This window comes from Mus pahari, chromosome 5 (genome assembly GCF_900095145.1).
Source record: "Mus pahari chromosome 5, PAHARI_EIJ_v1.1, whole genome shotgun sequence".
In the NCBI taxonomy this organism is placed as follows: Eukaryota; Metazoa; Chordata; class Mammalia; order Rodentia; family Muridae; genus Mus; species Mus pahari.
This window is the reverse complement of record NC_034594.1, coordinates 12,235,130-12,262,957: the sequence shown is the minus strand read 5'-3', so window position 1 is coordinate 12,262,957 and position 27,828 is coordinate 12,235,130. Positions and strand designations below refer to the sequence as shown.

General features: G+C 39.0%; 1 non-coding gene across 1 annotated transcript; it reads right to left on the bottom strand.

Moving 5' to 3' along the window:
- Positions 1–15,092: 15,092 nt before the first annotated feature.
- On the bottom strand, positions 15,093–15,199 carry LOC115064214. Its single transcript, XR_003844038.1, has one exon. It is a non-coding gene; the product is annotated as a U6 spliceosomal RNA (small nuclear RNA).
- Between the last annotated feature and the right edge of the window lie 12,629 nt (positions 15,200–27,828).

Genomic DNA, 27,828 nt, shown 5'->3' with positions numbered 1-27,828 from the left:
AAGAAATCTATACTACATAAGAGTCATAACTACAAGATCTATAACTAAGAAAAGTGATATGTATACATTTCATTTATTTGCTTGATATATTTACATATATACATACAAATATATAAATTAAGTATTTACCAAACATATTGCACATTATTTGTTACATATACATATTTAGCAGATAAATATGTATTATCAGGCATACATAATAGCTGCTTTCTTATGTATACATAATATATGGTGAAAAAACTTTTGTGTGTATATCATTTCTCTGACCCTTTAACTTGGAGGGAAAATAATGACCCTGGGCCATTTTTAAATACTAGGAAAAAATTGAAGGACACAATAGTCCTGTCTGTTTTACACAGATATAGCATGTTGTGCCAAGCCTTGCATCTGAACTCCTTGTAAGCACTAACTCATTTGAATCAGAGGCTCTAACATTTCACCTTCAATAGTAAACACCGCGGCTGGGCTCCTCTTGCCTGCCTGTGGGAATCACTTCGTGTGGGAATCTAGGGCTTTGCTATGTCCATCGGAGACGCTCTTCCCTTCCCAAGCCCTTCCTTTACATACTGCGCTGTAACCTCCTGAACTCTGCTCATACATCTCCACTTTTCCTTGGAGTTCCATCATCTATACACTGTGGTGTTCAAGTGAGCCCTTTGGCCCAATTCTCTTTCTTAGACACACCCACCCTCTTAGACACACCCACTCTCTTAGACACTCCCACTCTCAGACATACACACTCTCTTAGACACACCCACTCACTTAGACACACCCACTCTCTTAGACACACCCACTCTCTTAGACACACCCACTCTCTTAGACACTCCCACTCTCTTAGAAATCCTGTGTATTCAGTCGAATGTGTTTGACCTCCAACTTACATCCAGAAAAGCAACTTGTCTCTTGAACTGCAGCCTCATTCACTGTCCTCCGCGACATCTCAGATTAGATTGACAGGTAACAGACTTTAATAATAATGGATACAAAGCTGAGCTTTTCACCTTTTCCCTACTTCGGAGCCTTCTCCCATCTCAGCAAAGCTACCTTTGTTCTCTAGGTCGCCTCTCCAGATAACTATTCGCATGACTCATCTCATCTATCAGGAAATTTTATGGCTGTAGTTTCAACGGATTCAGATCCTAACCCCTTCAAAAGTCATGTCTACTCCATCTACCTCTGTACAGACTGGCTTTGCGTGTCAACTTGACACAATCTGGAGTTATCACAGAAAAAGGAGCTTCCCTTGAGAAAATGCCTCCATGAGATTCAGCTGTATGGCATTTTCTCAATTAGTAATTAAGGATGGGAGAGTCTATTGTGGGTGGTGTCATCCCTGGACTGGTAGTCTTGGGTCGTTGTAGAAGTGTAAGCCAAATAAACCCTTTCCTCCCCAACTTGCTTCTTAGTCATGATGTTTTGTGCAGGAATAGAAACCCTGACTAAGACAATCTCTCATCTTGATTATTACAATAGCTCCCTCTCCAGGAGTTTGTTCTTTCTCTACACTTCTGTTTCGCTCTGTTCTCAAGTTAGCTCCCATGGTTCTGTTTTTAAAAGATGAATCATACTCTACATCTCGAGAGACAAAAAACAAAGTTTATGTTACCAGTCTAACGCCCTAGTCTCTGGTCCTCAAGCTACACTGAGGCCCATCCTGCAAGCACACATCTTTCTGCCTCAGGACTTTGTCATTAGAGGACCCCTTGCACTGAGCTGTACTCCTTCGGGTATCAGCATTCATTGTCTTTCCCTGTCCTCTCATCTGTCAGCTTCTTGATGGGCATTAGCTCCTGGGTCCACCCCTCTTACCTACTCTTGTTTCCCATGGCTTCTCACTACTTACTCTATTAATTCGTTAAGTTTTGTCTACACTCTGGTAGGATGGAAGCTTGGTGTACACAATGATTTTTGGTTCAGAGAACACACTTCCAAGTTGGAATAGTAATTTAAAATGTTGGTTTTTCTGTTGTCTATTATTTAATGACCATCTTCAAGAAGTGTTTAGAAGGAACAGAAATGCACACTTTCAACTCTGAGCTGGGCATGAGATGGTCATCTATATGATAACATGGTTTTTAGGAGGGAAACAAATGTTCTTGAAAAAACTTAACTTCAAAGCCTTCTTTACAAGCTACTTTACCCTGCTGCTCCTTCATATACTCCTCGTCCTCCCCTTTTCTCCTCCTCTCATCTTGTCCTCCTCCTCCTCATTCTGTTCTTTCTCCTAAAAAGTCAACCCTATATATAAGAAAGAAAATATCTTCTGTGTTTGGGGCACAATCCACTACTTATTCTAACTGCTTTCATGGTGACTATAAAATTTTAATTTAGTGGATTCAAATGTGTGGTTATGTATATTTACAATACCATGACAGTCTTAGTCACATGAGTTATCCCTCTGCATTTTAAACTCTCTTTACTGAAACAAATAAAACTTACTTCGGAAATATCCCAAGCCTGAAAAGTTGATTTCCTAGTCAATATACTAGTCATTAAGTAATGCCATCCCTGTTGAAGTCTGAAATTTGAAAGTCAACCAGCAGTAGTGAGAACGGTTGAAAAAGCACACAATTTGCTCTGTGACAGTCCAACTGAGAGTGTGCAGTAGCTAAGCCCAGTCATGCAAGCATTCAATATACAGCAGAGACAATATGCCCAAATTAAAATTATTTTAATCAATACAATGAGATAGTCTTAAATATTCAAAAGCTGATTCCTCTGAAGAATCATTAAAGCATAATAGAAACATGACTTTGTCATTAAACAACAATATGCATGAGATTTTTAATATATATTTCATAAGGTGCGACCCCAAAGCCTTACAAATAAAATGAGAAAATTAATAATATAATGGATAATCATATAAATTATGTAAAAGAGTATAAATGTCAGTACACAGTGAATAAATTCAAGTCATTCACACTCCAGATCAATTATGAAAGAAAGTAATTAAAGAAATAGAATGGAGAGGGAAGGTTTTTTTTTTTTTTAGTGAGACTTGAAAATGCAGTCTAGAAAGTTGACAAGATGTGCTTGAAGCCGTCCTGGAATGGTACGGAGCCCCTTCTGTATCTCAGTGATCCTGCAGATGGCAGAGTCTAGACAGGCTACAAAGCTAAAGGCCAGCATTTTCAGATCTTAGGAGCATGTGAGATCTAATAAGGTCAGTAACCTATGAATTCACTTTGACTTTTTGCTTTTGTCCCAGTATTTTTCCCCCTAAAAGAGTGTCCCTTCAGCCTCCTTGCAGAGTAACATTTTTATCTCAGTGTCTTGCTCTCAAATAACTTCTTTCTTCCTCTGTTCTCCATTTTTAATCTTTTTCCAATTTGAAGTTCTTTCTTCAAGCTGCAAAAATATTATCAAGAAGTGTAAAGGTCTTTCTACATTATTACTAGTCCTTATTTCTTGACAAAGTTAAATCAAATGATAGTGAGTTTGTGTCATTAGTCAATTAATTTATTTTAATTAGATCATTGCCAACCTCTGACAGCTATAGATGAAAGTACTTTCAACATCATGAGTTTCTTCTCATTACTTCCTGAAAATGGCCAGTGGCCTAAAAATAACATATATTAGGAATTTTATTGTTTTAATGCCAGATTAGTACCACTGGCATGATTAATAAATAGCCCAAATGAAATTTCCACTAGTTATGTATGACTTGATTTTTCAAGAGCTGGGCTCTTTATTCTTACAAGAAACCTTAGTACAGCAAAGGTTGTATGACAGAAGTATAATCCAGCTGAGGTTTAGGTCTACAAAGATTTAATCCAAAATTAATATTCAATATTTCTAAGTCTATAGTATGAAAATATCCATAGTACTTCTACATTATATGGAGGCACATTTTTAAATGAAAAAGCAGAAGACTTAGATCTTGGAGAATTTAACTAGATAAATTTGCATGTTCTAAGTCTTAAAACTGGAAACCATGTTATTAACTGTGAAACTATGTAATTAGTTTCCTTATGGGTCTTCAATTTTTTGCTAGATAAAATTAAAACTGCCAGTGAAAATTGAGGCCATTATGAACATGACAGGTCATTTGTTGAGAAAAGGGTTATGTAGAAATAGCATCTGATAATTTGTTGGAAATATTAGCATATAGATGGCAATAGAATGCAAAGCATAATCAGAAGAATTTTAATCAGAATTATTTTGCTACATAAGTCAAATATGGTTCTCTTCCAAATTTAGTTAGGTTCTTAGCAGTAACAGTAGTCATAACCTTCATTAAATTTATTTGTCTAAAACCAAACTTATGTGATATTTGCAATTCTAACGTTTTCAAAATCACAGAATTATAAAACACATATAATATACAACAAAGAATGAATAATAACTCATTAGAACCTTAATTGAAATATTCTTAATGATATAGAGTTTTCTAAATTATAGATGCTATGCAAATTGTTAAGTATGGCTACTTAGTCCATATCTTAGTCCATATGAGTGGAAATGGGGCTCCAGTCATCAGTCCTCCAAACTGACACAGTGAATGACAGACCACACAAGAAGAAGAGAATAAGTCTGTGCTATGGGAAGGCACATACAACTCTGGGATATGTGCCCTACCTCTCTCTTTAGTGGTCCAGCACCACCTTTCTCTTCTGCAACTTCTCTGGCAGAAACACAAAGATGGTAATTACAGAACTGTCATAGTTCAAAACACTATTTATATTAACAACAGCTGATATATTTATACAGAAGTTCTAGAAGTCTGAAATAGATCTTGCTCCAAAAATGAAAACAGTGTTATCCATGAAATGACAATGTATCCAGAAGAGTAGGAGAAAAAATTAACATATTCTGGGCTTCTTAGATGAGAGGGAAAAAAGCACTCTCAGGAGGCACTAATAACTTCTAGTTATTTAGTGTAGTTATAGTATATTTAGTATAAAAACATACTATGTTTGCCACTATGAAATTCTGTGAGGAGAAGTAATATGTTTTTCTTATACATTCTGTAAGTAGCTTAGATGAACTACTGACTCCTGCAATTTCGATTTCAAATACCAAGTATTTAGCATATCCAAGTGCTTACATCTAAAATGTAGATAAGCTTATGTTGTTATTTCAGCTATTCATGATTGCTTTGATCTGGCCAGAGTCTACCTGTACTTGTCAACTGAATCTTAACATTGTAAATTATTTAAGGGTCTTATTGCTTTCCATGAGCGTTTTGCTGTTTCCTTCATTGTCGTATCTAATTTAGGCACATAGTCATCCAGATACAATTACAATTCCCAGCCTCCATCTGGAACTGTTTCCCAGTTCCTATCAATGCACTGTCAAAGGAAAGGAAGTGAGCAGATCCTTCATCCTTCTCCCATAAGAAAACGCTGGTTTTCTTTTTCTTCTTCCTTTTTCCTTCTTACACAAAGACACCTGTCGTAATGATGAGGCCTATGGTTTGGCAACAGAGTAGGAACCCTGTCATCCAAAGGCCTGACTTTAAGACTTGGGACCCATCAGCTTTCTCTGCATAGCTAACTGAAAAAGGAGCCAAGAATCCTTTGTTGTCACCATTTACCCCAAGTAACCTGTGCTCTCTACTATGCTGCTCAAGTATTCTAATGCTGAATTTGTATTAGAAAAAGAAAACTCCACTATTAGTCATTCTTTACTTTAGAGGCTACCTATTTATATTCCACTCCACTGCTACTATTGTACCACGTTTCTCAACAAGGTTTATTTAGCCCCTCAAAATTATGAGACTTTTGGAAACCAACAGATTGTATTTAAAGCCAAAATACCCATGAATCTGTGGCTGTTAGTTGCTGCTTGCAATGTTTAGTACATCATAGAAAAATATGATAAAGCAGGCGAATAATCCTGCATGAATTATGCATAAGGAGACAAAAAGAAAGAAAAGGTGAGCAACAATTGCCTTTGGGTTTAAGAACTGTTAGTAAGTGTTGCTGAACTGAATGGATCAAGTGCTTTGGTGTAAAGCCCTTGAGCCTTATTGATGCTCCACATCAAATGCATCTTAAGGAAAAAAAGACATCTGGTGTCAAAGGCAAGGAACCTGTGCAGCTCCCTGGGGGATAGTGTGCTCTTTCCCTGACCGTGATTCCCATTGTTTCTTACTCACAAAGTACCTTGATCCATGAACACTTGGAGGATATTAAGCTAACTATTAAGGTACATTTGTTAAAGCAATATGATTTCCTTCGGAATGAAAAGTCTTTTTTTTTTGTTATTTAAATCTAACATATGCAAATAAGACATGGTAAGAAGCAGAGGAAAATTCATTTCTATAATGTGTTCTCTTAAGAGTCAATGTCCTTACTCCTTCTGTATCAGTAGTTTATTAAATTACAAAAACATTCCTGAACAGCTGCTAACATAGCCCAGAAATCACATACTAGAATCTGAAGTAAATCTAAGGAAAAGATTTTGATCACTTAGATAATTTAGAGAAAATGACCAAGCTCATCAAACTTACAGTATGGTGTGAACAGTTATTCTATTTTTTAAGAAGTTTGTCTAAGTCCTTGTATATAGTACACACCATGGCTATTTTCTGAAGATGAAACATCCCCTCAGGAAACTCACAAGCAAGTGATCTGAGTCAGAACCCCCATCCCTATGGTTATATAAGAAGTAAACAATTACTAGGCATAGGTGGGCCTTTTGTGGAATGTTCTGCAAGTTATGCAAAGAATTTTAGTTCTATGGCTTTTATGAGTCATCACTCAAGGTTGGGTGGGATTTCTCAGTGATACATTTGTTTGTGAGTTCTCAATGCTTTTGTAAGTAAACTCAATAAATTCATTAGCTCTCCAAGTTGGTAGAATCATCTCTTTACCTTAGTAGAAACAATTCAGTTGCTGGTGTCATATCTGAGGCGTATAGTCGTTTTTTCCATTTGCAACCAGCTGGCAACCCAAGAACTCTACAAAACCTAATATGAGATTTGAATAACTGGTTGCCTCACCCCTTCTATGGCTGATAATGTATGAAACTGGGAGTGATCTGTTTAGGAGTAAACCATTGGCAGGAGCATACCAATATAGCTATACTCTTCATGCACTATGAATTGGTATACTTCTTTGCTTGTAAGGGCAAGTATGTGTCCCCTACTGTGGGGGGTAAGACAGTAAAGCATCTTTGGGACAATTTTCAGGCTGGCTACCTTCCCCTATGTGGTACGAATGATATACCTCCTTGATGAGAAGATTCAGGACATGTATACAGAGATGATTCCAAATGTGGCTTCTGGACTACAGAATATCTATATAGTGTCTAGAATAGAATGCAGCCTCTGGACATAGCTGTAAGCAGTGGGAAACGGATGTTAGGAGGCTGTTGGAGTTACAAGGTTTCTACTGTGTGTAAAAGATCACAAATGAGTCTGAACCCTCCCCCCCCCCAATAAAAACAGCCCAGTTGCTTATGGGAAGGATTACAGAGCGAAAGAGACATATAAATCCTGTTCTCTGTATCAGCTTCTGATTTTGCAGAATCAGAGTTCAAAAATAATTTGTCATACCTTACAAATGGCATGGCAAATGGGAAAGAGAGTAAAATCATGTCTATTCTAAGTAGCCTTTCTAGGACCCCAAACTTGGAATGCCTGAGAAGAAGCTGACAGTAAAAAGAAAAAGAGTAAGAGAACTAGAATAGAGAGGATATCCTCAAGTACTAACTTTAATACAGAGGCAGGTAAAGCCATGAGGCGACATTCATATGGAGACCCTGTAATGACCCCAGAGAACAAACTGGAAAATCATGAGATATTCTGTACCCCGAATTGGAAAGGACTTAAAAGAAAACTGAAATTCTTTCCACAGTCCATCCTGGGAGGCTGTGTGACAATCAGATACATAAAATCAATTCGTGCTCTGGAAAAACTAAGTAATCTGATTACACATTCACCTTGAGACCAAAGTTGTATTTATCTGAGATGACACAAGGGAAATGTGTTTCTAGTGGAGTGCCTCAGTGGTCCTTTCTGGATACATGGCTAGTGATGACTAAGATCCCATGAATATCAAGCCCTGAATGAAAACAGGAAAAGAGTAGAAATTTCCTGAAGAATTTAGCATTAAAGAGATGGTGTTTGATTCCCAGATTACCAAACCAAAGTTCATAGGAGAGTTAATGAATACATTCATTCATCAAGAGTCCTCTACTCCTATGAAACTTTAATGTCTCAGGTGATACCCAGAATACACCATGATCTTTACAAGATAGATGAGCCTCTAGTGGGTTTAAATGAGCTTGAGTGGAATGTGGTTCATAAGGTATCCAAGAAAGAATGACAACCAGGAAAAGCAGATTGTGTGGCTCACCAGTGCCTATTGAAAGCAAATGAGGCAAGACTGATGTCAAACTAGTGTTGTGGAGTGTAGAAAGACAAATGTCTGTGAGTATGAGTCTCTGGAAGGGTCAACTGAGAGACAGTTTACCAGAGGCTTGAAAAATGAATGAATTGAAGAACAGTCCAGGTTAAGACTAAGCTTGTCAGACCGGCACTTCCTTAAGGGCCTCAGGCTACATAGTACATTTCTCCCTTCCTGGAAGCTTTATTGAACAGGGTACAGAACATCTGATCAACCCAGAGCCTTTTCAGCAGCCAGCTGTGGTCAATGGGAAGGCAGCAGCTCTGACACCAGCCCAGGAGCCTGTTAGACACAGGAAGTACTAGGTCAAGTAGGAAGTGCAGCAGCAGGTTAGAGCTCAGCTTTATTTCCTGTTGCTCTGAAGGTGGAGAGAATGGTGAAACCAGCCTATCTTAATCAGGAAGTCAGGTCTGGAACTCAAGTAGGTCAAGAAGCAGGAAATGATGCAGAGGCCATGGAGGGATGTTACTTACTGGCTTGCTTCCTCTGGCTTGCTCAACCTGCTTTCTTATAGAACCCAGAACTACCAGCCCAGGGATGGCACCACCCACAATGGACTAGGATCTCCCCTCTTGATCACTAATTGAGAAAATGCCTTACAGCTGCATCTCATGGTAGTATTTCCTCAAAGGAGGCTCATTTCTCTGTGATAACCCCAGCTTGAGTCAAGTTGCCACACAAAACAAGCCAATACACAGCCCAAGTCCCAAAATGGTAGAAACACATAAGGTGGTCCCACAGAAGTGCCCCAGTGTATAAGGTCAGGTGGACCATGGAGAATGAGGGTGGATTATTGAGAACTAGAATAGGCAGTGTTCTTTCTGTCAATGCCACTGTACATAAATTGTCTTTTGACAGTTCAAAATAATGGAATCTTAACACACTGTGTTGGACACTGCTAAAACTTTTTTTTAACACCAGGGCTTCTGGTGTATGCCTTTAATTCCAGCACTCAGGAGGCAACGGTAGGCAGATCTCTGAATTTGCAGCCAGCCTAGTCTATAAGCAAGTTCCAGAACATCCAGAGCTACACAGAGAAACCTTATAAAAAGAAAAAAAAAATTAGAAAGAAAGAAAGGAAAGAAAACACACACACACACACACACAAAAGTTTTGTTTTGTTTTGGGTTTTTTTTTTTTTTTTTTTTTTTTTTGATTCTACCTTAAATGTTGGACTCACAGTCTTCTTGGCACTTGCTTGGAACAAATATGGTGGCCAGCAGGAGATGATCAGCAGAAAAGGGACTCAATGGCCTATTTAGATGTTTCTTATTTCATAATGTTGTGCCAAGGCACTGACTTTTCACTTTTTAAAAATTTCTATCTTATGTTTGATTTTTTACTTTTACTTTTAGTTTATTCTTATTTTTTCTCTCTCTCCTTTTCTCTTTGTCTGGCAGTCCTTTACATGTATATTATGGCTTTTCATTTAGTGGTTTTATGGGATTCCTTAGTATGAGAACAGCATGTCTCTACATTTATATTTTGTTTTTATGCCTTTTTTTTTTGGTGCTTTTCCTTTTTTGTTTTGTCTTATTCCAATGTGTTAGGGTTTTTTTGTCCTATATATTATATTATTATCCCATAGAAGCCTGTTTGTTCTCTAGTGAGAGACAGAACGTGTTCGATCCAGATGGGAGGGACAAAAGGAGGAGAAACTATAATCAGGATAAAAAAATCTATTTTTAATTAATTAATTAATTAATAAACCTTTACTATTTGTCTTTAGAATTTGCTGTCTTACTATGTGATGTTTTCTTTAATTTTATTCAAACATATGTATTTTTCTTTTAATGAATATTTAAGTTTTATAACTTTTTCATTTATATATTTTGTCAAGATTATTTTATTTAAATATTGTTATGATTTTTTCTAACAAAGTAGTTTTCTGTTTACAAATTTGTGGCTTACCTACTATCCAGAAACAGAAAATATGATTCCTATATTACTAATTGATACATATACCTAAATGTTCAAATTGATGTGTGCAGACACACATATCTAAGCATTTAGTTTTCTCTAGTCCACTATAGAAAAAGCACATTAAGTTAAACTACAGTTATTCCTCACAGTTCTGGAGACATCAGCTTAAGTCGTGCCGGGCTGGCGAGATGGCTCAACGGGTAAAAGCACTCACTGCTCTTCCAAAGGTCCTGAGTTCAAATCCCAGCAACCACATGGTGGCTCACAACCACCCACAATGAGATGAGATCTGACGCCCTCTTCTGGTGTGTTTGAAGACAGCTACAGTGTACTTACATATAAGAAAGAAAGAAAGAAAGAAAGAAAGAAAGAAAGAAAGAAAGAAAGAAAGAAAGAAAGAAAGAAAGAAAGAACATAGTGCCAACCTGTTCTGAGTCTGATGAGAAACCCTGTCTCCCTCATGGCTCCTCTCTGAGCTATCACAAGACCGGAAAGGAACAAGGAGGCACTTGGCTCTTCCATAAAGGCTCTGATACACCTCATACAACTTTCACTCTCAGAGCTGAGCCACCTCCCAACACACAATGATCACATTTGAAGTTGAGACTTCACCATAAAAATTTGTGGGGAACAAAGATACAATACGCAAAACACATGAAACACAAGAATGAAGACCAAAGTGTGGATACTTCAGTCCTCAGAAGGGAAACAAAATACCCATGGAAGGAGTTACAGAGACAAAGTATGAAGCAGAGACTGAAGGAATGACCATCCAGAGACTGCTCCACCTAGGGATCCATCCCATAAACAACCACTAAAACCAAACACTATTGTGTATTCCAACAAGTGCATGCTGACAGGAGCCTGATATAGCTGTCTCCTGAAAGGCTCTGCTAGTGCCTGACAAATACAGAACTGGATGATTACAGTCATCCATTGGACAGAGCACAGGGTCCCCAGTGAAGGAGCTAGAGAAAGTACCCAAGGAGCTGTAGGGTTTTGCAGCCCCATAGGAGGAACAACAATATGAACTAACCAGTACCCCCAGAGCTCGCGGGGACTAAACCACCAACCAAAAAAAAAAAAAAAAAGCCACGTGGTGGGACTCATGGCTTTAAATGCATATGTAGCAGAGGATGGCCTATTTGGTTATCAATGGGAGGAGAGAGAGGGCCTTGGTCCTGTGAATTTTCTATGCCCCAGTAAAGGGAAATGTCAGGGCTAAAAAGTGGAGTGGGTGGGTTGGTGAGCAGGGGGAGGGGGATAATAGGGGGTTTTCAGAGGAGAAACTAGGAAAGGGGATAACATTTGAAATGTAAATAGAGAAAATATCTAATTAAAAAAGGAGAAAAAAGAATTTCAAAAAAATAAGATTTGTGGGGAACATAGTTTAGTTGATGTAAATAATCAAAACAAAAGTAGTTTTACTAATAAGCAACATTTATTAAAAACAATTTTTTAGTTCTTAATTGGATGTCTTAATATCTTAAATCTATAGTCTGATAGGTAGATAGATGGGTAGATAGATCGATAGACAGATAGATAGATAGATAGATAGATAGATAGATAGATAGATAGATAGATAGATAGATAGATAGATAGATAGTGAGGTTGATAGAAGTAGGAAGAGAGAGAGGGAGAGAAAGAGGGAGAGAGACTAAAATTAGTTAGTGAAATCAAAAGCCAGTTTTCTAGATTAAATTATAAAACCCTGAGCACTGTTCCTAATATTCTAAAATATTCCACAAGGAGGCTTCCTGGATCTAACAGGGTTAAGTGTTTCTCAAACATTCCTATAAGGACTTTACTCCTCATTCATAAGCAAGTGATAGTCTGGTTAAACACAGGCAATATAATTTAATTCATTACAAGAAACATATGCTCAAGGCAGCAGAAATTAAAATCAAATGCTTCAAACAGCTAAAATTTTATGACCAAACTTATTATTTATACTTCCCCAAAGTAACAATAAAACTGCTCTGTTTCAGATCTCTTTGGGGAAAATGCAAATAGTTTACTCAAATAAATCCCTATAAAATCCATTAATGCAGTACTAATACAATGCAAAGTACCATTCGTTCCCAGAGAAAAGGATAGACAAAATCATTACAACATTTATACTGCATAGCATAAAAATATAAAGTATATCAACATGTGCACATTTATGAACAAAAGAAACTATATAGCAACAGTGAATTCGTGTTTAATCAGCATGAAGGTCCGCTATTTAGACGGACCCTTCTGTGGTGGAGATTTCAGCACACTCTGAAGTTGAGCATGACTGCTGAATGCCTTCATTTCACTTGAGTTAGAAAACTCCAGAAACAGCATTGGCATCACACTCAGGCTATTTCCTTTCTCTCCAGTGTCATAAAAATGGCTGAATCCCCAAATTCCATTCTTCTTTCTCTTCTACTTTTCCTAGTGAATAGATACCCCTGCTTTATCAGTAGCAATGTGAGCCTCAGCTGTTGTGCGAGTTCCAAAGATCCAGAGGCTGTGATTGTGAACTTCTCACTTTAGTTGTGTCTCAAGCAGTCACTAGCCAGCACAGCTGCCTACCGGGGCATCAAAAATTGGGGAAATCAGCAGCTGATTATAACTCGATGCCATTCTATCACTGCTGATAAGAAGTAAGAAGAGATATTCAAGGAGAGTGTAAGTAGGTGTGGGAGAAAGGTATTCTACTTGATCATGACAAACAGATTCACAGGAAGCTGCAGTAAAAATAACAGGAACTGCTATTAAAATAACAGGAACTGAAAGATTAACAGAGGTATGCCCACCTATCCAGTTTCCCAAACCACACTGCAAATAGCTGTGGATAGTCAGCTGAAACTTTACATCGGATGATGTTAAATGCATCCTGTCTTACGTATTATTCATTGGATGGTGATTATATTGCCTACCATTTCATTGCCATGCTTTTTCATATTGGTTTACGTGTTCTAATTTCACTGAATGGACAAAGAAAAAGGAAATTCCTATTGTCCAAATTTTGTGATTGTTTTCACTTGTTTTGTTTTGACAGAACCTTATGTACCTCAGGTTAGCCTCCTCGAACTCCTTAGGTTGTAGAGAATGGCTTTGAATGTTCTGATGTTTCAATGGTTTTAGACAGATTTTTCTTCCTAATACTATGCCACCTTAATTTTTTTTAACAAAGGTGTAAAACTTTTACAAAGGTGTCAAAAATAAACAGTCAGTCTGTTCAATCAGTGGTGCTAGCAAAATTGAATACTCACCTATAGAAGACTAAAATTAGATCCCCATCACTCACCTGCAAAAAAATCAATTCAAAGTGAATTAAAGACCTGACTTTAAAGCACTGAACCTGTCAGAGGAAATCCAGGTGAAGATAGAGGTATAGGCTAGAACTTTCTGAACAAGACTTTCAATAACACGTAAACTATCCCCAGGAATTACAAAGCAGAGTATGGGAAATTAAAATGTTTCTGCAAAGCAAGAATGTCTATCAGCAGAACAAGCTGACTGCCTACAGAGTGGAAGAAGAGCTTTGTGAGCTTAACTTCACTCAGGGGCTTAACATCTAGAATGCATAATAGGGAGGAGAGACAGCTCAATCATTAATGGCTAGGCTTACAACCAAAAGGACAAAAGAACTTTTTGAAAATGCATACCAAAAGGATAAAATTGCCAATCAACAAATGGGCTAATCAAATAGATAGTTTTCAAAAGAAGGAACACAAATTGTCAACACGCATTTAAAAGAACGTTTAATGCCTGTGTTATCAAGAAAAATGTAAATTAAAACCACTTGGAGATTCCATTTCATCCCGGTCATTATGTCTATCATCAAGAAAAGAGAAAACAACAAATGTTGTCCAGGATGAAGAAAAATGTGAATACTTATTCCCTGCTGATGGAAGAGAGCAGTCGTGTAACAATCAGAATGGAGGTTTCTCAGAAATGTGAAAATGCAGCGTCCACAAAATCCAGCTAAGCCACATCTGGGCATAGATCTGTATGGGTAGGCTGCTGTATCCTATCACTGAGTCACTTGCTCATCCATGTTTATTGCTGCATTATTCACAACAGCAAGGAAACAGAAGCAGCCTAGGTATCCATCATCAGGTCAATAGATAATGCAAATGTGTAGAGAGAGTGGTGTAAACATATATGAGATCATGAAGTCTCCATTTAAAAAATGGGTGGATCTGGACAATATTATATTTAGAAAGGTTGTGAGGAGCGGGTTTGGCTGCAGCCCCAAGATGGCGCCCAGGCCTGCCACCAACGGCTAACAACTGACTTCCTCATATCCCTCAAGATAGCCACATCCATTAAACTGCATTGCACAGATGCACCACGATGAAAGATCAGATGATGTGACAAATGTAGTCCTGTGCCAATGAACTGGGCCTACGTGGAATGGGGTGATGGGGAGTGGACTAGAGCGTATAAAAGGGGATGGCCGAGAGAGGTCGGGGAATCTTTTTACTGCACATAGTTATGTTCCTGAATAAACTGCTTTGAGAAGGACATCGGTTTTGTTGCTTCTTTTCTGCTGGTTGGAGACGGTAGCGGCAAAAGGTCATTTGGACTCAGAAAGATTAAAGGTATATGTACCCTCTCATGAGCAGATCTCAATTTACAATGGCAATATATGTGTAAAAGAGGAACTGAGCATGGGTATTTGCCACAGACTGGGCTCAGTGGCCCTCTTCAATCTGTGCAAATCAGAGTCTGGGACAGATGGGCATGGAGTCAGATGGGAATTGACAGACTCAACACAAGAGACTGCGTAGAATCTGAGTGTAATTTTTCAAATCGAGCATAAAACTTTTTTTTTTTTATTTTATGGAACGCTTCACGAATTTGCGTGTCATCCTTGTGCAGGGGCCATGCTAATCTTCTCTGTATCGTTCCAATTTTAGTATATGTGCTGCCAAAGTGAGCACATAAAACTTTTTATACGAAGAAAAAACCAGAAACACAAGGCGGGACACATCTGCGGAGTTACAGTGACACAAAAACAAAAGGAATGTATACATCAAAAGATGGTGGGACCAAGCCACTTTACCACTTACAATGGAGACACGTGTAATGCTTGTCTATTGTTAAACCCAACACGAGGCGTTCTTAGTACATGCCTGATTGTGCTGTTCCTTTGGGCCTAGTGAAAAAAAACCTGTTTCAGGGGGATTCCCTAACTCTTTCATGTTAAACCCACCTTTTCGCTAGGCCATTGTGTATTCCCTTGTTTGGGTGAGACTGGCTACTGTCCTAGGTGATCACTCTGCAGACTAGCCCTGAGCTATTCTAGCTCTGTTCTTTGTAATGCCTAATTAGTTCCACTGTCTCTACTAGAAGTAAATTTGAATGTTACTGAATAGGTAACCTTCTCATCGAATTCCTACTGAATTCCAACCTCCCTGGCTTCAAGGATTTTCTAGTATGTTGGAACACTGTTGGAGGCCTTGAAATTCTTTGCTTCATGAGTGCTTCTAGGCCTCTCGGCCTGTCAAGCAGACTTCACTGGAATGGGCGTATAAGGTATTGTCAGGACTTCAGCCAACTCTAGTGTGGCTCTGGCAGGCCTTAACCTTGCCCTGCATTGCCTCTGCCTTGCTAACAAAGCCTTTAACTTAACATTCCTATAGCTAGCCACCAAGGTCTATTCCCTTGTTTGGGCCAATTCCTCCTTCTGAAACTAACTGCCAAGGTCCAGCTGTCAAAGTATTGAAGTCCACTAATCAAAAGCCCACTTTGCTTCACCTAATTAACCTGCCCAATCAAAATATACCACCACATCCTAGCTGATTGTAAGACAGCCCTCATCTTTTTCTCTTATATAAAGTTAAACCTACAAAGTCATTTGCTGCTGTTTTTCTGCCTGAGTCAGAAAGCAGACACCTTAACATTTCTTTCCTGCTTAATAATCTACCTGTGAAAGATCTGGATCAGAAAGAGAATCCCCTATGTGCCAGGTCTTCTAACAAGTATAGAATGTGAATCTAGTGAGGGGACCACAAGAGGGGAAAAAAGAAGTCCTGAGGAAAGGGAGGGGCCACAGGACATTAGGAATGTGGAAGCAACATGAAGTCTATGTGGGCTGTGTAAAGGGGGAATCTGGGAGATGGGGAGAAGGTGAGGAAGAAGGGTCAAAAATAGATGAATCCTGTTTGCCATGTGATTTACTAGCATGGGACTATAATCTATTTCTAAAGTTAACATTTATCAGTCTTTCCAGGTTAAAATTCCCAGCTCTTTATGAGATATATTATTTTTAAACTTCTCTGGGATGGGCAGTGTCACAATACCACCAGACTTCAACCCCATTCAAATTCTAGCAAACTCATAGAATTTTGACAATTATTCCTGTCATCATGTACAACTCTTTTGACAAATGTTACCAGTGTGAACTGTTATAACTCTAGTATATGTTTTGCTTTAGATAAGCTGCATATTTTGTGATCTTCTATTCCAAAATATATTGAGCCAGGGATGATGTAGTCTGGGAACCTGGGAGGCAGAGGTAGTTGAACCTCTGGGAGTTGAGAGCCACCTTGCTCTATATAGTGAGTTCTTGGACAACAGGCACTATATATTAAGTAACATTGTCTCAAAAATGTGTGTGTGTGTGTGTGTGTGTGTGTGTGAACTGTCTTATTAATCCATCAATTCAACATCAGCTAAGAAACTTAGTATTTAATTTGCTAAAAAAAAAAAAAACTTATCTAAAGGACATATGTTTTGACTGGATGATTTAAATATGACTGCACCAACACTAAATTCATAAGAGCAGTAAAATTGAGAAACAGGGAATGGTGTCTAAAGCCATGGGTAATTTGCAATGCATGCTACAGTAACTCTCTTCCTTCTAGAACCATTTGTTTTCATAGGAGAGTCACTGGGCTTTTTTATTGACATTTCAATAAAACAATTTCTTAAGTAATTAATTTTATATAACATTATATTTGGTCTCCTTAAGTCCTTGTCTCCGTAAATCTTGGTGGTTAACTGGCTGCATCAGTTTTCCATAGCTATTTACTATCAATGAGCCAAACTTTTCTTGTTTATGACTAGGAAGCTAAAGATTTTTTTCCTCTAGCTGGCCTTGTCACTCAAGATCCCTTGTCATTCAAGACACCAGCATGGTCTTTCCTTCAAAGGGGCTATATTTTTGAAAATTTGGCTTCTGTTCTATAGTTATAAAAATTGTACCCTTTTAGGCATGTTTTCCTCTAAAAAATTTTTATAAAAGAAATTGGAAAAAAATTAATCATTTTCTATGATTTAAAATATGTAAATACAGTGTACACCTACAACAGGATAAAGTTGCACAGCGTTGCTTCCTCTAAGCTTTTGTTGTTGTTGCTGGTGATGGTGATGGTGATGATGATGATGATGATGATGATGATGATGATGCTCCTTTTAACATAAGAATAAAACTATTCAGAGACCAAAAACTGGATCTACAAATTCCCAGGGTCCTCTAGTATCCAAAAACCAATAAATTACTTTATTTTAAAAATGTCCTCCCAGAATGCAATTGCTTGCCATTTTATAATTCCCAGCTGGAACTGAAACAGGAACATAATTAGGCAGAGAGGAAACAAAACTGAAGACTGATGGAGAGCTCACAGGTAATAGTGCTTGCTATCAAGCCTGACAAGCTAACTTTGATCACCAGAACACACCTCATGGAAATAGAGTACTAGAACCCAGAAACTGTCTTCTAACCAATTACCACATGTGTACAATAGCATGTGTATGTACACATAAATTAACAAGTAAGCAAATAAATAAATAGAACTTATTCCCAAACAGTAAATATGTAAAGAATCTTGAAACTAGATCCTAGAAAACCATATTTGATTTTTGATTCAGTTAAATCTCTAAATTAAAAATAAAAAAAAAAGACTAGCACATTTATTCTGTATTTACAATGACTTTTTATTCCAGCTATTAAACTGAAAATTCAATTTTGGATCAAACCAGAAATGTAGTCAATACTTTATCGCAAATTGGTCAATTGCTATAATACTGAAAACTGATAGGAACATACTTGAAACTTAAACTGGTTTCAATGTTTTAATGGTAAATACAATATTATTTATAATACTATGGGTGCTTTCTTGAATTATTTGATATAAGTTGAATCATCTTTAAAGGAAAGCACTTACTTGGTTTTATTAAATCCAATTTCACTTATTGTGGGGAAGTTGTGGAAATATGAAAGAAATTCTAAGCATGAATCATGTCCCATCCCAGGCCCTGCACTGTCTTGTTATGTGTCCTGTACCAGGCCCTTCACTGTCCTGTCATGTGACTAAGAGTAAACTTCTCCATTCTATAAGGATCTGGATCTCAGCTCATTCTGGTGTTTTTGAATTGTTTGCATTTTATCCTGCAGTTACATTTATTATTATTTCCAGAACTGATTCAATTTGGGTTTCAGGATAAAACTGTGAGATAAAAACTCTCACTGCAAAATCCTCAACTTGAAAAAAAACCTAGACTTACCAGGGAGATAAGATTCTAAGTAAACCTGCAGTGGGTTCTTTGAAGTTAATTGAAGTGGGAAAACCTCATGATGGGCAGGCACCATTCCCTAGACTAGAATCTTGAACAGGTGAGCTGAGCACAAGTCAGCATTCTCTGCTTCTTGTCTGCAAGTGTAACATCAGACATTTTGGCCAAGGCATACTTTACCCTTGAACCATGAGCCAAACATATCTTTCTCCCTTTAATTCCTTTTGTCTGAGTATTTTTGTCACAGCAATGGGAAAAGAAACTGAGACTAAGGAAGAACACTTAAGACAGGATAATAGCTAGGATGATTGAAACTCTTACAGGCAAGACCTAAGCTAAAGACTTAAACACCTCCATTCTCTCTTGTTTCCTACAGGGTAGGTATTTTGTGTCTCTTTCCTACAGGTGAGGAAATTGATGACTTTCACACTGCTACCAAGAGGAGGGTGTGACTGGAGAAATGCCTGGCACAACAGCTGAGAACTCTTGCTGCTTTACTAGGGGACCATGTGCAGTTCCTAACACCCATATCAAGGGTCAGATGGCTCACAGATGCTCATTGCTCTAGGTACAGGTGTATGCTCTATGCATACATGCTCACAGACACACACACACAAACATACACATACGTACAACTCACACTCTCTCTCACACACTCACACACATACATACACCACACACACACACACACACACACACACACACACACACACACACACACACATTTTAAGGCATACTTTTAAGGAGTAGTGGCTCAAATAAAAATGCTGCACTGAAATTTATAAAGATCCTAAGTGTTGCTCCCTCATTTTATTGTTTATGGCTTATAGCTGGTATTTAAAATTAGCCACATTAAATAGTTAAACTATCTTATTAGCTATGTTTTCCTTTAGATTTGCTTCCAGTCCATTGCATCGACACTTGTTAAAGGAGCTATTTTGGTCTTACTATTAATAGCTCCTGTTCTCTCTCATTTTCTTGACAACTCAACACTAATTTATTTTGTAAAAGAACCTTCTGCCTACCCAAGGAAGGAGCAAAGAACAAGGTGTCCATTCCAGGTTAAACGTAACATATGAATACAAACATAATTTCATTGTGTGGGAAAAAGGATGATATTCTTGTCCAGTGTAAATCAGTATGACTCACTCTGGTCTGGGTATAAGACAATTATGCAAAGACAATCATGTGCTCTGGAAGCCAGACTCTGTGTGTTCAAATCCCAGCTTCACCACTACATTCACCAAAATTCATTTATTTTATTGCACCATTGTTTTGAGGTTTAAGTGAGAAATTAACAGCGAGAAAGACTGGAAACCGATCCCAAAAATGAAACCAAACATACCCTTGGAAGTGGGTTTTCAATCATTTGTTCATTCATTGCCATTGAGTCTTCCCCCACTTGTCCTAGGTCTGACTCATGTTTTTCTTTGAAAATATTCTCTTTATTAATGAACTTTACCTTCTATCACTAAAAGAAAAGAGTACAGTAAAGTAATAAGATACTTATTATGGTTTATAGTCAAGTAACTTTGACAGTACATTAGAAAATAAACAAAAAGATGTTGACTTTACCTAGCACTCTTGGTTATTAGTACAAAGAGCATCAACTCAACAGCTCTCTGATGATGTCTGAGGGGTGATTTTTATAGTGTTACTTATCTGACTACTAAAATACTGCATCATGCTGTGTAGGCTACCAGTTCCCAACACACAATTATTGCCCAACACACAAAATCTCATAAGTTCTCCTCTTATTGGATCCTTCTGGGTTTTGGTGAGCAAGGCAGAGGCAGAAGTTTCAAGTTCAGCCTGGCTCTGTTTTGAAGGTCAATTTCAATGTCTTCCTCTGCTGCAACCCTGAACTCCAACCATAAGAGACAGGGAAAAATGACATGAACGCCAAGGTAGGTTTCAAGCAGCTTCCTCCTTTATCTCGGGGATTATCCAGTTTCTTTTCCATCTGTCCTCTGATCTCATCCCTCCCCCCTCTCCTGGATCCAATCAGCATTCAGCACACTCTGAACACGAGCCGCGCATGCAGGCAGGGCGCACGGTGATAGGCCAGTGATTTATCAGGCAGACAGCACAGGATCATACAAGTGTGCAGGCTCAGGTTCTTGGTAAGAAGGGATCATGGGGCTTGGCAATGAGCCAGGGCGCCATCTTGGCTCTTGCAGCCGCTCCTGTTCCTCACATTCCTCAGAAACTCCCAATCATGTGTCACCTTGGCAATATCATCACCTCCCCCTTTTGGAGAGGAGATGGTCCTGGGGGGGTCAATGTAGTTTTGGTGCCAACCTTGCCTCCAGTGTACCTCCAGTATATGATTTTGACCTTACTGGAGTCAAAGTTGGATGGTATGGTGGAGATGAATGGTATCAGAAAAAGCCATATTTTGAAATGACCAAAGTTGCTTGCTAGCCTCTCTAGAGCACACAGGACCTTGTTACCAGACAGCCATAACAACTGGTAAGGTTTGAGTGAACTCAGGCCTGGGAAATCTCAGAGACATGAGATTGGCAAGAGTGGAACTACTCCCTATCCATTTCATTTCTGTAAGTGCTCTTGAACACCTGACCATGACGCACCACTGAGAGGACCATGGTAATCAGTCAAATAGCATAAACCCCTAGAGTTCTCCATGCTAGTGAGCTATCTAGATAGCTACTTTCCACCCCCATTCAGCTAATGAGCTTCCCCTCCTGGGCATTCCTTCCTACAAAAGGTACTTAATCCCTCGTTCTCCCCAAATAAAGTTCTTCCATCCACTCTGTGCTTTCTCTGCTTCGAGGGTCACTCAGAATGAGAGCTGTTCCATCTGTCTGGGGCTCTGCCTTTCCACACGCAAGAGGGAAAGACCCAAGGTTTCCAACTCCTTCTCTAGGTGCTATACTAATGGTACTCTGGTTTCCAGAGAGAAAACCTAAAACCACTGTGGACTCCCTGCTTTGGACTTGGCCCTGCCTTCTCCCTGCGGAGAAGCAGGGCACAGTAAAACAGCCTCCCCCAAGCCCAAAGCTCTGAAAATAAATTTTAAGGAGTAAATTTAATAAAGAACATATTAAAGGTGTGAGGAATATGTGTAACATTCATATGGCCAAGGAGATGACTAGCATCTCTCTAGTGCATGGGTATTGTAATGATAACCCAAACTGTCAACTTGGTGGGATGCTTGCCTTCATTTTTCTTCCCATTGCTGTGATAAAATATAGAGACAACAGCAACTGAAGTGGAAATGAGTCTACTTCAGCTCACAATTCAAGGCAGAGTCTGTCATGGTGAGAAAGGCAAAAGGAAATGGAGCTTAAAGCTGCCAGTCACATGAAGTTCACAGTTGGAAGAGGACAGCAAATGAAATCAGCGGTGTTAGCATAGCAGCCCAATTTCCCCATTTCATACAGTCCAGAGCACCAGTCCTGGGAATGATGCCCCCAACAGAGGGTGGTTGTTCCCGCTTCAATTAACATTAGCAAGACAACCCCATACAGACATGCCCAGAAGCTCTTCTCCGAGATTCCAGATGCTGTCAAGTTGACAATTAAAAGTAACCATCATAGGTGTCATAGAAGAAAAGCTCTAGGCATGTCTGTGAGAGGTTGTCTACATTAGATTCATCCCTATGGGACGATTGCCCCCTAAGCATGTGTGGACCATTCCAAGGGGAGTATAATAGACTGTGTAAAAAAGAGCAAGCAAGCTGAGCACAAGCATTCGTTATTTTTACTTCCTCGCGTTAGATGAGATGTGACCTCACATTCCCATTGCCCTATCTTCTCCGCCCTGATGGACTGCACCTTCAACTGCAAGCCAAAATAAGCACTGTCTTTATTAAACTGCTCTTTTAAGTAAGGTATTTTGTTACAACAGTGAGGGAAATAACAGAAGCAACTATGCATTAATATCTTTACTAGACAATTCAATTCAGTAGAGATGGATAGAGTATCTATATTCGCTACGCAAATTTTCCTTTTGTTCATTCTCCCCTCTCTCCATTATCTTGATTCTTGGGCTTTCTTGACTTTCTTCCCTTCCAGTTCCTTACTGCAGTCATGGGGTTCATTCCTGAGTTATACCTACCTCTGTTGTGGAGTCAAGGACTTCAGGTTGAGGAATCCACACAACAAAATAAATCTTCCTCTTACCACTCATATGGTCATGCAACATTTTATTTTGAATTATCTGTCTTTTTCAAATTTCTACCAGTATGAAGTGGAAAGAAAACAGAGATAACGCACTCGGGAGGCAGAGGCAGGCGGATTTCTAAGTTCGAGGCCAGCCTGGTCTACAGAGTGAGTTCCAGGACAGCCAGGGCTATGCAGAGAAACCCTGTCTCGAAAAACCAAAAAAAAAAAAAAGAAAAAAGAAAACAGAGATAACATGGAAAGACATTTCTCTCAATGCACTCACTAAAAGCTTCTGGTTTCACTTGTTCAATCTAAATTGCAATTATTTATTCAACTTAGTCTGTGTACTTATTCAGAATCCATAATTATCTGTACTAAAATGCTCTTTTATGGAACATTGGCAATAGTCACTAATATGATTTTAATGTCTTTCCTGACCAATTAATAATTTCAAACCCCACATCATCATTGTCTTCTTAATATCTTCTTCAGGGAAATCCATAAATCACAGAACTAGACAAGATCATGTTATGAAGCTTATCAGTTGTTGTTAGAGTACAGAGGTAGCACTAGGATTTCCACTTTCTTATGTCCTAGAACCAATCATATGGACAGAGACAGTAGAATTAAAAGCAGGCACTTCATATAAAAAACATAGAGTTCCAAAGGGTAAAAGGCAGGAGATGGGAAAAGCATAGAAGCTCAATGGTGCTTTGCTTCTGTTGAGGTCCTTGTCCCTTAAGAGTTCTGAGCCTGCATCAACTTTCTCACACTTTTTCATGCAGTAATTGCTACACATTTGTCCCATTTGTCAGGAAGGTTTCTGGTCTTCCTCTCTGCCACCTGGCTTCTTTCCTATGCCATTCTGACACCCTCACTGTCCTCCCTTATCCTGTCAAGAATATCTTCCAAGAGGGTCATTTTGTCAAATCCTTTAGATCCAGGACCATAATCATTGCTATTAGCCTTCTGATCTATTATCTTTCTATCTATCTTTATGTGCTAGAAGTAAAAACATCTGAAGGTTAGTGCCTGTAACTGAGAAATAGTAATAACATGAGCAGTACATGTCCTTGCACTGAGAGATATAATTTCAGGTCAGCGTTATTTTTATTACCTCACATTAATTTTGTAATCACCATGCTCATACTAAACCAAAACAGGTCTAAACTTCTTTACCTAAACAAACTAACAACTTTGTGGCTATATTATCTTATTTCAATAACTCAGTGATAACGCCCTAATAAGTTCAGCTGCACTGAATCCAGATTAAATAAGTGGGCTGTGTTATCCATACAGACATTTTCACACCTCTCTCTCTCTCTCTCTCTCTCTCTCTCTCTCTCTCTCTCTCTCTCTCTCTCAAGCTTGAAAGCTCTGAGTTGTATGTTTTATGGGAGCATTACACTCATTCTACACAGGCAAATGTGTTTGTAATGACCCACAGACTCACACTCAAGTAATTGAAATACCAAAATAAGAAGAAATTCAATGTGTTTAAGGGAGAAAAAAAGATGACTCAGGAAAGCAGTAATTCTATAATTGTCATGAGAATTTTGAAATGTATTTATGCTGACATGATGAAATTTTACAATTAGCACTTTAGTTTGGTAACCACAAGGATTATGTCTTTTTTTTTTTTCTAGTTAAGCACCTTAAACTTCTGATAGAAAGTGGCTAAAGGAAAGGCAAGGCCAGAGCATTGTGTTCACTCAGGTCTCAGGGGCCTCTGAAAGCACCATCCTGAGTGAAGTATCCCAATTACAAAGAACATATGTGGTATGCACTCACTGATAAGTGGATATTAGCCCACAAGCTTGGAATACCCAAGATACAATTCACAGACCACATGAAAGTCAAGAATAAGGAAAACGAAAGTGTGGATACTTCAGTCTTTCTTAGAAAGGGAAACAAAATACCCATGGGAGGAGATACAGAGACAAAGTATGGAGCAGAGACTGAAGGAAAGGCCATATAGAAAGTGCTCCACCTGGGGATTCATCCCATATACAGTTACCAAACTCAGACACTATTGTGTATGCCAACAAGTGCTTGCTGACAGGAGCCTGATATAGCTGTCTCCTGAGAGGTCCTGCCAGTGCCTGACAAATATAGAGGTGGATGCTCTCAGCCAACCATTGGACTGAGCACAGGATCCCCAGTGAAGGAGCCAGAGAAAGGACCAAAGGAGTTGAAGGGGTTTTGAAGCCCCATAGGAGGAAGAACAATATGAACTAACCAGTACCCTCCCCCAGAGCTCCCAGGGACTAAGCCACCAACCAAAGTGTACACATGGAGGGACCCATGGCTCCAGCCACATATGTAGCAGAGGATGGCCTTGTCTGATATCAGTGGGAGGAGATCCTTGCTCCTGTGAAGGATCAATGCCCAGTGTACAGAAATGCCAGGAGAGGGAAGCAGGAGTGGATTGCTTGGCGAGCAGGGGGAATGGGATAGGGGGGCTTTGGAGGGGAAACCAGGAAAGGGGATAACATTTGAAATGTAAATAAAGAAAATATCTAATAAAAAAATGAAAAAAAAAAGATAGCACTTGTAATTCAACTTGTGGATTAAATAAGGCTCCATTCTATCTGGAATTCAGACAGCATCTTTCTTTTTTTAACAATTAGGTTGTTTTGAATTGTTTGTCAATTAAGTTTCACTCAATACAATAATATAAATTAACACATTATGTGCAATGTTTTCCACAAAAAAATATTAAGTAAACTAAAACAAAGCACAGCACAGCTTATGTTTACTTTTGTTTAAGAAGAAAAAGAGAAGGGGACTGTCAAGATGGCTCAGCAGTTATGAGCACCTGCTGCTCTTCCAGAGGACCCAGGTTCAATTCCCAGTACCCACGTGGCAGCTCACAATTGTCTGTCACTCCTGTTGCAGGGATCCAACACCCAGAGACAGACATGCATGCAAGGAAAACACCAACCTACATAAAATAACCATAAATAAATTACTTTTTAAAAGGAAATAAAAANACATGAAAATGTGCCTTCATAAACCACCAACCAAGGAGTACACATGGAGGGACCATGGCATTGTTGACATATGTAGCAGAGGATGGCCTAGTCNGACATCAATGGGAGGATATGCCCTCGGTCCTTTAAAGGCTTGATACCCCAGTATAGGGGAATGCCAAACAGGGAGGCAGGAGTGGGTGGCTAGGTGGGGGAACACCCTCATAGAAGCAGGGGAGGGGGATGGGACGGGGGGCTCAGAGGGGAAACTGGGAAAGGGGACAACATTTGAAATGTAAATAAATAAAATATCCCCCCCAAAAAAAACCTAAGTTGTTACCTGCAAATGGTAGATGGGAAAGAATTATGTAACAGATATGGGTTAAGTGACAGTCTCTGTAAAAACCTTTATATACAATTGTTATATTTCAAAGCATGCCANTCTTCTCTCTTGTGTCCTTCTCCCAGCCCTGTGCAGGCTAAATTAGACCTTGTTTTGCCACAGTTGGCTAGCCCACCTAGGGTGGAGTCTTCCAACCTAGGTGAAGTCTACTTTCCTGCCATATCTACAGCTTCCTACAAGAAGCCACTACCTGNTGAGTGGCTGAGCTTGTTTTCCTGATGAGATCCTGGCAAAGTGGGGGATGGGTTTCCCCCTTTAAATTCAGACTTAAGAATTAAACATTGGGCCTTGATCAGAAACTTTGTCTTGGTCTCATTCCTCTCTCGTCCATCCTTCCCATCCATCCCCAGATTTCTTTTTAGGAACCCAGTTCTTTATGGCTGCTGGTGGCTACACTCTATATTAAATAAAGCAAGATTAACAAGAATGAAAATATCAAAGATAAGAAATGGGAATGAACTAAAACAGAAAAATAAAAAGGAATGTAAAACTAAAATAGGCTAATGAATACAGCTGTGTTTCTAATCTGTAAAGCAACCACAAAGAACAGAAGTGTAAGTACCACAATAGAGAAGGAGCAAGATTTTTTTCAGGAGGGAGGGGAAGGTCTGGCTCAATTTCCCCAAAGACTGTCTATTAGTTGCAAAGGAAGAAGTACGCAGTTGAGAAATGCCACAGTACTGCGCTCATAAACCAAGCATCAGAAGTGAGGAACACACAAGCCAGCGTACCCAAGGACTCACTGACCCAGATAAATACACCCGCACCCATGTGATGCTGTTTCATTGAGCACACAGCCTGACTATTTGTGAAGGAGAGTCAGTGAAGCCCAAATCATGAGAGGTTCAGTTTTCAAATGTGAGACATGGTGGAGAAAATCACATTCATCAAGAATCTCAAGCTTAGAAAAAAAGATCAAACAGCCATGACAGCTAACTTCAATACCTGATATCTCTAAGCTTTGCGAATAAAGGTGCAGAAGAGCCATTGATCGGTCAGTTGATGATATTAGGATAAATCAATAAGATAGCAAGAATTATCCTGGTTAAATTTATTGAGGATGATAGCAATAATTTGGCCACCTAACAGAACATTGTTCTTAAGGTGGGAAAACCGAATATTCTGCAGAAACAGGGATGGTTTTCACAACTTGTTTTTAAATTACAAAGACAAAAATGAGATGGCTGCATCTGTGCATAGACACAGGATGCATCTAACTACATGTATTCCCTGTCACTAACACAGTCACTTCCACTGCTGACTGACCCACTAGCATCAGAGACCCTGGTAAGCCTCGGCATGGGGCTCTGGTTGAGGAGGCCGGGCCAGCTGCTTCACATCAAATTAACCTCAAATTAAAAATTACACTGGATAGAGTTAAATAGGTAAGGTAGACTTTAAACATGCCCACTGCAAACATTCTGACTTCATCTTCCCTAAAATAAAAGGCAGGAAGGTGTGTTGTGTTTTATGAAAAAAGAAAGAAAGGGGGGGGGGAGGAAGGAAGGAAGGAAGGAAAGAAGGAAGGAAGGAAGGAAGGAAGGAAGGAA